The sequence below is a fragment of the Blennius ocellaris genome (genome assembly GCF_963422515.1).
Source record: "Blennius ocellaris genome assembly, chromosome: 14".
NCBI lineage: Eukaryota > Metazoa > Chordata > Actinopteri > Blenniiformes > Blenniidae > Blennius > Blennius ocellaris.
In genome coordinates, this window is record NC_137663.1 from 2743307 (window position 1) to 2753022 (window position 9716).

Below are 9716 nucleotides of genomic sequence, written 5' to 3' on the forward strand. Positions count from 1 at the left end.
CAACATGTAACTCCAAGCCGTGTTACATGCTACATGCTACGTACTCTGTTAGCAGTCATAATGTTTTGGGTGATTGGTGTAATTCTGTAGAAAACCCTCTGATAACACCAGCACACTAAAACTCCAAACCAAGAAAACCAGTGTTTTCCAGAATCTACTCGACCAATGGCGGCTCGGTTTAATCCTCATCAGACTAGTTTTGACTTAGTACATATTTCCATTAAAAAAACACTGTAAAGCCGGGGGTGTGCCAGAGTAGATTCAGGGTTCAATGCCAATTATTGAAGATGAAGAGAGAAATAGACGACGATTAACAATAGGCTGTTTGAAAACACATCGCCGCTCTGCACTAAAAACTTATCATTTTAATTTAGACTTATTCATAAAAAATAATCAAATTGCAATCTCTATTTGATTACACAAAATTTTGTTTGTGCCACATGACAATTGTTTGTTTCCATTCAAAGGGAATAAAGCGTCTCTGTGTCAGAAGTTTATAAATAAAAATACGAAAGGCGCCACGTTTCAAATCGTTTCAGGTTCCAGGAACATGTTGTTTTCACACACGAGAGTCAATGAGGGCTGACAATCCTCACACCGCAACACATTTACAACACAGCGGCCTGTGTGTTTGTTGCCAATAGACCATCCTGCTCACATTCATACCTGCACAGGTCATTTAAATCTTTTATTTCACCTGAGCTTTAAACGGGAACAAAAGAGAATCGACATTTCACTTTGTGCAAAACATGCCGATATGATAACGACACTCAGATGGTCTACTAAATTCTGCACTGAGCATTTTTTTTTCAGGACAATTGCAGTTTTACAACATTCTGTCACATTTAATTTGAGAGAAAGATGATTTGAAAAAAGACTGTTGGATTAAATTGCATCTCATCTGTCTCAAAACCTTCATAGGAATGACTTTCTGTCTCATTTCTGGAAGACAAATTACAACTGATTTCTGTCTATATAATGACAAAAAAACAAAGAACAGCTGGAATCTATGTAAAGCCAGTTTAAGTGTAAATGTATGAGACCCTGAGAATGTTAAAATGACATGTGCATGCACGTGGAGATTTTTTGAAGTGTATATGTTGACGATATTTTTGTGTCTGGAATGAGATTTATCTTTTCCTACTTGAGCCTCATTTCTGTGACAAGAGTCTCAAGTGAAAAAGGAACACTTCTGTACCATTGGAATTAAATATTTAATTTGTTTTTAACCATGTATATATATATATATATATTCTCAAATAGAAATTGCATACTTAAAGCATTTAACTGCACATTATACCTCTAATTGTTGTGAGTGATAAATATAGGACTTGACTTGAAACCAAGCCAAAGAATAAATATGGATCTTAAAATTTGTTTTGAAAGTGGACAGTGAACTTATTACAATTCATTGCACTTTTACTTCATATTTCAAATGCAGTCATTTTGAATTTGGAGGCCATGAAAGCATTGAAACATGATTGATCCCAGGTGTTGAGTCAGAAACTTGAAATTTGTATTTTGAATAGGTTGATATTGTGAGACAATTCACTTCTGAATCAGATATTATTATATCCACACTCATGCACACACACACACACACACACACACACACACACACACACACACACACACACACACACACACACACACACACACACACACACACACACACACACACACACACACACAGTCATTAAGTTTCTGTAATAGCCCCACTGGATCATGTTACAAATTTTCCGGTTAAATTCTGATTAAACGGTAAATTATGCAGCCTAAGCGTCAAATTAAGCCGGGCAATATTTGCTGAACTCTGGGTTTAAACCATCAAGAATACATTTCCATTTCAGTTCCAGTTAGTGGAATGACTTTCATATCTCTGTGAAAGTTGGAGTTCGCTCATCGTTTCACCCCAGGCAAGTTGTTCCAAAAGTTTAAGGGCCCTCGCTGCAGAAAAAGATGCTTGATCATCTCAGCTTTGATCTCGACTCTGAAACATACAAAAGAGCTCCGTGTGAAGACCTAAAATCGGCGAACGAACTAGGTCTTTGTCATCTCATCAGTCTTTAATTTGTTTGAGAGCGGCTGCTTTTAAAAGTTGAAACAAAGTGTGAAAAGGGATCTGAGAAAAGATTCAAGTTACAATCTTTGTATGTGTGAAAAATCATTGAGAAACAAGTGTAAACAAGCCCAGACAGGACATTCGTTCAAAAGGCCACAGTCTGTCTTCTTCATTATTCCTCTGCAGTTTAGTCTCCACTCCAGTTGGTGGAACTTTAAACGTGGCATCGAGTATCAAGTAAGAGACACTGACACACATTTTAGGATCATTTTTCTTTTTAAATATATATCTTTAGGCCCCATTGTCAAGTGAAAGCAGAAAACTTTTGTTGTGTTTTAGGTATTTACATGACAAGAGTGGTCATCTTCTGCCTTTTCTTCTTCTTCTTCCTTTGGGTTTAACGGCAGTTTGCATCCATACTGTTACATTACCGCCATCTGCTGGTTCTATCTATCTACAATGTTTCCCACCGCTCTCGTTCCTGATGACTGTTTCCTTCTCTCTCTTATCAGCAGCTTTTTTGTCCCTGATGACTGTTTACCTTCTTCTTCTTCTTCTTCTTCTTCTTCTTCTTCTTCTTCTTCTTCTTCTTCTTCTTCTTCTTCTTCTTCTTCTTCTTTCACAAGCACATATATAATTTGATCAGAATGAGCCTCTGGCCATGGGGCCCTGATATCCCCACTGAGCCCTGTTACCCCCACCAAGCCCTGATGCCCCCACCAAGCCCTGTTACCCCCACCAAGCCCTGATGCCCCCACCAAGCCCTGTTACCCCCACCAAGCCCTGTTACCCCCACCAAGCCCTGATGCCCCCACCAAGCCCTGATGCCCCCACCAAGCCCTGTTACCCCCACCAAGCCCTGATGCCCCCACCAAGCCCTGATGCCCCCACCAAGCCCTGTTACCCCCACCAAGCCCTGATGCCCCCACCAAGCCCTGTTACCCCCACCAAGCCCTGATGCCCCCACAGGTCCCAGCCCTTCATTCAGAAGCCAGATGGGCTTGTTTTTTCTGTCTCAGTGAAAATGAGCAGCCAAGATGTTTTCCACGCTGTCCTGCTTATTAGAAGATTGAAATGCTTCACTTCAAAAGATCATTAACCAGATGTGGGACCAAGTCCTTGTTTTGAAAGTCAAGTCCCCAGTCTTTGTGCTCGAGTCCCGTGTCGAGTCCCAAGTCTGGAAAGTCAAGTCTCAAGTTGAGTCCAAGTCCTAAACATTTCTCCTCAAGTCCTAAACAAGTCATTAAAAGAATAAACTGCTGAGGCACCAGTAGGACATTTTTGGTTGAGATATCCATGGTCTTGTGAGACGGAAGCTTTTAGAGGTTATTTTCACAATATTTGTCTGTCAAACACAACCAAGTGGAACAAATGCAATACCCCACTGCCACAACCCCAGACATTTGAAGACACTTTCACACCTTGAATTGAATAAAATGAATAATTTATACATTAAGTATCCAGAAACCCTGTGACAGTCTAGCGACGGTTTTATACAAAATTGTCGAAAAGTTACTCCTATGCGATGTTTTGTTTTTAAATGAAAAAAAAAGTATTTTGAAGGACCACATCACCTTTTAAAATGACTTGTTCTATCAGTGACATGCCCCACAATGAGTTTTTGTCACATTCCTTTAAGAAATCCAGAATGAATGGCTTTAATGGAAGGGAATGAGATTTGCTACACGGTGAGCAAAATCAAACCCTGTCATTTCCATTAATGACAGGGTTTTCCATTAATTCTGGATCTCCTGAGTCACTTTCAAGTAATATGACAAAAACCTAAAGCAGTGTATATTTGTCCGGTCACGGAACTGAAGCAACTTTTGCTATTTGCAGATGCTCTGATTGGTCGAGCGCAGAGACATCATTAGCTGTTATTTTTCATGCTATCAATACATATGTATTAAGGTTTATTAAAGCTGAATTAGTGTGTACATATGATTATACTGTCTTGTTGCCATCAACCCCGCCGTGCCTGAGTCGAGGTGACTCATAATATGGTTTATCGTTTCTTTTCCTCCGCTTAGTAATTTGCTTAAATTCAGCAGGTCGTCCCGTCTGATCTGAGGTTGTAGGTGGAAGTGAGTGGCTCGCCCGGCCGGGCCCCTCGTCCCCGAGTTGGGGGGGTTAGTCATGACGGACCCGGTCGTGGCTCCGTGCCGATGTACAGCCGACACCCAAGGTTGGCAGGCAGCCACAGCGAGTTACCAGCAGTAACCTGCTGAGGCCCTGGCCATCCACGCATCCACCTGAGGCGAGCTGAGGCACGAGCTGCATAGAGACCTGGGGGGGCGGCACTCATTAAATGGATCTTTAATTTTGCAAAGGAAGAAAAAGTATCTCCAATGCAAAATGCCGTCCAAGTTTCCCATCTTTGTCATTAGCCATTCACATTTCATTTGGTCGTGTCATTATACATGGGATTTATATAATTATCTGCTGGAAACCCTGTTTGGTGGAAATGTTTCTTCATTAAAGTGTTTTCAAATGTTTTCATACGTCCTCATGAGGAACCGTTCCACATTGGAAACATACAGGACTCATGTGTCACACTGGTTTATCAGCCGCACGTCTTCTGACGCAGACGGAGACAAGGTGGTGAAGACATGATGAATTGAACGTCTCTTCAGTGAATCGCACACACGTGGCGATAAATCAAATAAATTCTGGCTTTTTTTTGTTTTGTTTCGTCATACTTTTCAGAGCTGGTTTTCAAAGTGCTGAGTATCTGTCCAGATTTAAAGCAATAACTACATGAAATGATGTAATAACATCGTCCTCTCGCGAATGCAAAGGTCACTACAGAAGCAGTGAGCGCCGACTCATCGTGGCAGCGAACAGCAGTGAATGACATATAATAATGACGTATAATTCTGTGGATCACTGAGGAGCAAAAAGTGAAACCAGGAGGAAACATCAGATTTTTTCTTTATTCCGCTTGTCTGTCAACATCGAACACAATACACTCGTCTCATTAACATAAATGGGAATAGAGCACGTTTTTCAACCACGTTTCGCATGTTGGGCCACTTGTTGGTGCTGTTGGTTGTTTTAGTAACACTGACACAAGATTCTACTTTGTTATTACGGAGACTGTCAAAATAAAACTACCAAGTCCAAATCAGGATCAGAAACAGATTTATTTCCAGGTATAGTTTTCATAATACGAGGAATTTCTTCAAATGGAATTGGTGCAAAATAGTAAAACATTAAATTAGTGCAAACAAGAAATTAAGAAAAAAAAGAACAATGCAACACAGTAGCAAGAGAAAAAACATAGAAGTGAATTTAAGGATTTTCTGAGTCTGGGAAGTAGTATTTACAGTGTATGTGAATAATACCTTAGTCTGGAATTCTGCTGACTCAGCTGTTGTCAGCTGCAGCAACGTTATAAATAAGAAACACTCATCTCTCCTCTTGAACAATGTCAACAAGTTAGTTTGTCTTATCAGCTGCTGATAAAAGAGGAACAAGAACATCAATGTGGATAAATGTTTTTTTTGTTCACATCAACAGTAAAAGATGTGTAATAATGATGTTACGTGCAGATATATTCAGTCTGTTTGCTCGTGCAAAATAAAATGCGATTAATATAGTGATAATCGAAATCAATCGGCCTGAGCCTTTTGTCTTTTGGCTCAGCTCCTTCTTCACCACGACGGACCGATACAACGTCCGCATAACTGCAGACGCTGCACCGATCCGCCTGTCGATCTCACGCTCCATCTTTCCCCCACTCGTGAACAAGACCCCAAGATACTTGAACTCCTCCACTTGGGACAAGGGCACTCCACCGACCTGGAGGGGACAAGACACCTTTTTCCGGTCGAGAACCATGGCCTCGGATTTAGAGGTGCTGATCTTCATCCCAGCTGCTTCACACTCGGCTGAGAACCGTGTCAGTGCACGCTGAAGGTCCAGGCTTGATGGAGCCAACAGAACCACATCATCTGCAAAAAGCAGAGATGAGATCCTGTGGTCAACAAACCGGACCCCCTCCGGCCCCCGGCTGTGTCGAGAGATGCTGTCCATATAGGTGATGAACAGAACCGGTGATAAAGGACACCCCTGCCGGAGGCCACGTGCACTGGGAACAGGTCCGACTTACTGCCGGCAATGCGAACCAGACTCCTATTCCGGGAATACAAGGACCGAACAGCCCTCAACAAGGGACCCCGGACTCCATACTCCCGGAGCACCCCCCACAGGACATCTCGGGGGACGCGGTCGAACGCCTTCTCCAGATCCACAAAACACATGTGGACTGGTTGGGCGAACTCCCATGAACCCTTGAGCACCTGGTGGAGGGTATAGAGCTGGTCCAGTGTTCCACCATCAGGAGAACCTGGTGGAGGGCCTAGAGCTGGTCCAGTGTTCCACCATCAGGAGAACCTGGTGGAGGGTATAGAGCTGGTCCAGTGTTCCACCATCAGGAGAACCTGGTGGAGAGTATAGAGCTGGTCCAGTGTTCCACCATCAGGAGAACCTGGTGGAGGGCCTAGAGCTGGTCCAGTGTTCCACCATCAGGAGAACCTGGTGGAGGGTATAGAGCTGGTCCAGTGTTCCACCATCAGGAGAACCTGGTGGAGGGTATAGAGCTGGTCCAGTGTTCCACCATCAGGAGAACCTGGTGGAGGGTATAGAGCTGGTCCAGTGTTCCACCATCAGGAGCACCTGGTGGAGGGTATAGAGCTGGTCCAGTGTTCCACCATCAGGAGAACCTGGTGGAGGGTATAGAGCTGGTCCAGTGTTCCACCATCAGGAGAACCTGGTGGAGGGTATAGAGCTGGTCCAGTGTTCCACCATCAGGAGAACCTGGTGGAGGGTATAGAGCTGGTCCAGTGTTCCACCACCAGGAGAACCTGGTGGAGAGTATAGAGCTGGTCCAGTGTTCCACCACCAGGAGAACCTGGTGGAGAGTATAGAGCTGGTCCAGTGTTCCACCATCAGGAGAACCTGGTGGAGGGTATAGAGCTGGTCCAGTGTTCCACCATCAGGAGCACCTGGTGGAGGGTATAGAGCTGGTCCAGTGTTCCACCACCAGGAGAACCTGGTGGAGGGTATAGAGCTGGTCCAGTGTTCCTCCATCAGGAGAACCTGGTGGAGGGTATAGAGCTGGTCCAGTGTTCCACCATCAGGAGAACCTGGTGGAGGGTCTAGAGCTGGTCCAGTGTTCCACCATCAGGAGAACCTGGTGGAGGGTATAGAGCTGGTCCAGTGTTCCACCACCAGGAGAACCTGGTGGAGAGTATAGAGCTGGTCCAGTGTTCCACCACCAGGAGAACCTGGTGGAGGGTATAGAGCTGGTCCAGTGTTCCACCATCAGGAGAACCTGGTGGAGGGTATAGAGCTGGTCCAGTGTTCCACCATCAGGAGCACCTGGTGGAGGGTATAGAGCTGGTCCAGTGTTCCACCACCAGGAGAACCTGGTGGAGAGTATAGAGCTGGTCCAGTGTTCCACCATCAGGAGAACCTGGTGGAGGGTATAGAGCTGGTCCAGTGTTCCACCATCAGGAGAACCTGGTGGAGGGTCTAGAGCTGGTCCAGTGTTCCACCATCAGGAGAACCTGGTGGAGGGTATAGAGCTGGTCCAGTGTTCCACCATCAGGAGAACCTGGTGGAGGGTATAGAGCTGGTCCAGTGTTCCACCATCAGGAGAACCTGGTGGAGGGTCTAGAGCTGGTCCAGTGTTCCACCATCAGGAGCACCTGGTGGAGGGTATAGAGCTGGTCCAGTGTTCCACCATCAGGAGAACCTGGTGGAGGGTATAGAGCTGGTCCAGTGTTCCACCATCAGGAGAACCTGGTGGAGGGTATAGAGCTGGTCCAGTGTTCCACCATCAGGAGAACCTGGTGGAGGGTATAGAGCTGGTCCAGTGTTCCACCACCAGGAGAACCTGGTGGAGAGTATAGAGCTGGTCCAGTGTTCCACCACCAGGAGAACCTGGTGGAGAGTATAGAGCTGGTCCAGTGTTCCACCATCAGGAGAACCTGGTGGAGGGTATAGAGCTGGTCCAGTGTTCCACCATCAGGAGAACCTGGTGGAGGGTATAGAGCTGGTCCAGTGTTCCACCATCAGGAGAACCTGGTGGAGGGTCTAGAGCTGGTCCAGTGTTCCACCATCAGGAGAACCTGGTGGAGGGTATAGAGCTGGTCCAGTGTTCCACCACCAGGAGAACCTGGTGGAGAGTATAGAGCTGGTCCAGTGTTCCACCACCAGGAGAACCTGGTGGAGGGTATAGAGCTGGTCCAGTGTTGCACCATCAGGAGAACCTGGTGGAGGGTATAGAGCTGGTCCAGTGTTCCACCATCAGGAGAACCTGGTGGAGGGTATAGAGCTGGTCCAGTGTTCCACCATCAGGAGAACCTGGTGGAGGGTATAGAGCTGGTCCAGTGTTCCACCATCAGGAGAACCTGGTGGAGGGTATAGAGCTGGTCCAGTGTTCCACCATCAGGAGAACCTGGTGGAGGGTATAGAGCTGGTCCAGTGTTCCACCATCAGGAGAACCTGGTGGAGGGTATAGAGCTGGTCCAGTGTTCCACCATCAGGAGAACCTGGTGGAGGGTATAGAGCTGGTCCAGTGTTCCACCATCAGGAGAACCTGGTGGAGGGTATAGAGCTGGTCCAGTGTTCCTTTCGGTTCTTCTCTGTACAAATGAAAGTGGATTGAAAAGAGAAGAGGGTAACTCCGACATCCACACACGATGCAGAAATGTGGCAATTAGGGTAACTGGTGGCTTTGAATGGCCTGGAGGTGTGGTCGTACCCCTCACTCTCACCGCTTCTCTTCGCTCCACGTTGGCTGCCATTGGCTGCAGCTCCTCTGAGACCTCAACCACGGATAAGATGGATGGATTGTAACTCTTCCGTCTTTAGGAGTCATCTTTTCTGAAAAGCATGTGGGCGACTGTGCGAGATAAGGTGCACGGTGTCGCGGCTTCCCCATTTTGATGTTTGTATGTGGAGAGCGCGGCCCGCCTTGTTTATGTGTCGTTGCGTGAAAAAAAACACTGATCTATGCACTGTCCCAGATGCTGTAAATCACTGGCGTGAGCCACGCAGTAATCAACTGTCTGGAATAATGCAGCTGGAGTTTCATCACCTTTCGCCGTTTGATATCATGCCACTGATATTACTTTCTGCGCTTCACTCTCATAGGTGATGACAGTGATTCTCTTAGACTGGTGTTGGAGGAATGCTTCCTGGCTACGTATCCATCACTGCTTTATTCGCAGGATTTAATGCTACAGACGTGTCAGTCTGCACCTCACGGTGCCTGCTTAGCTGTTCAGGAATGAACTGTATGTAAGTCAATCAAGTAACGGTTGTGATGGAGGCATGCGTGCTCCCGGCCCGTCCCCGAGGCAGACGGTGTGTTGTGATGAGGGTCAAGATGCTTTAACCCAGCGATTCACAATGAGGCCAATGGCAAGTGACCAGAGAAAAATCACTCAGCGTACAAATCAATTACCAGAAATGCAAAGAAGCAGTGATGAATTGAGAAAAGGTAATGAACATATTCAGGGGGTTTTTCTTCTCTCCTACAGCTTAAGTCAAATTAGCGACACTGAAAGAAGCAAAAACCTCCCTGTGATTCATCCAACAATGTGAATTATTATATTTTTTAAGGTCCTTCCATTAAGAAGGAGGT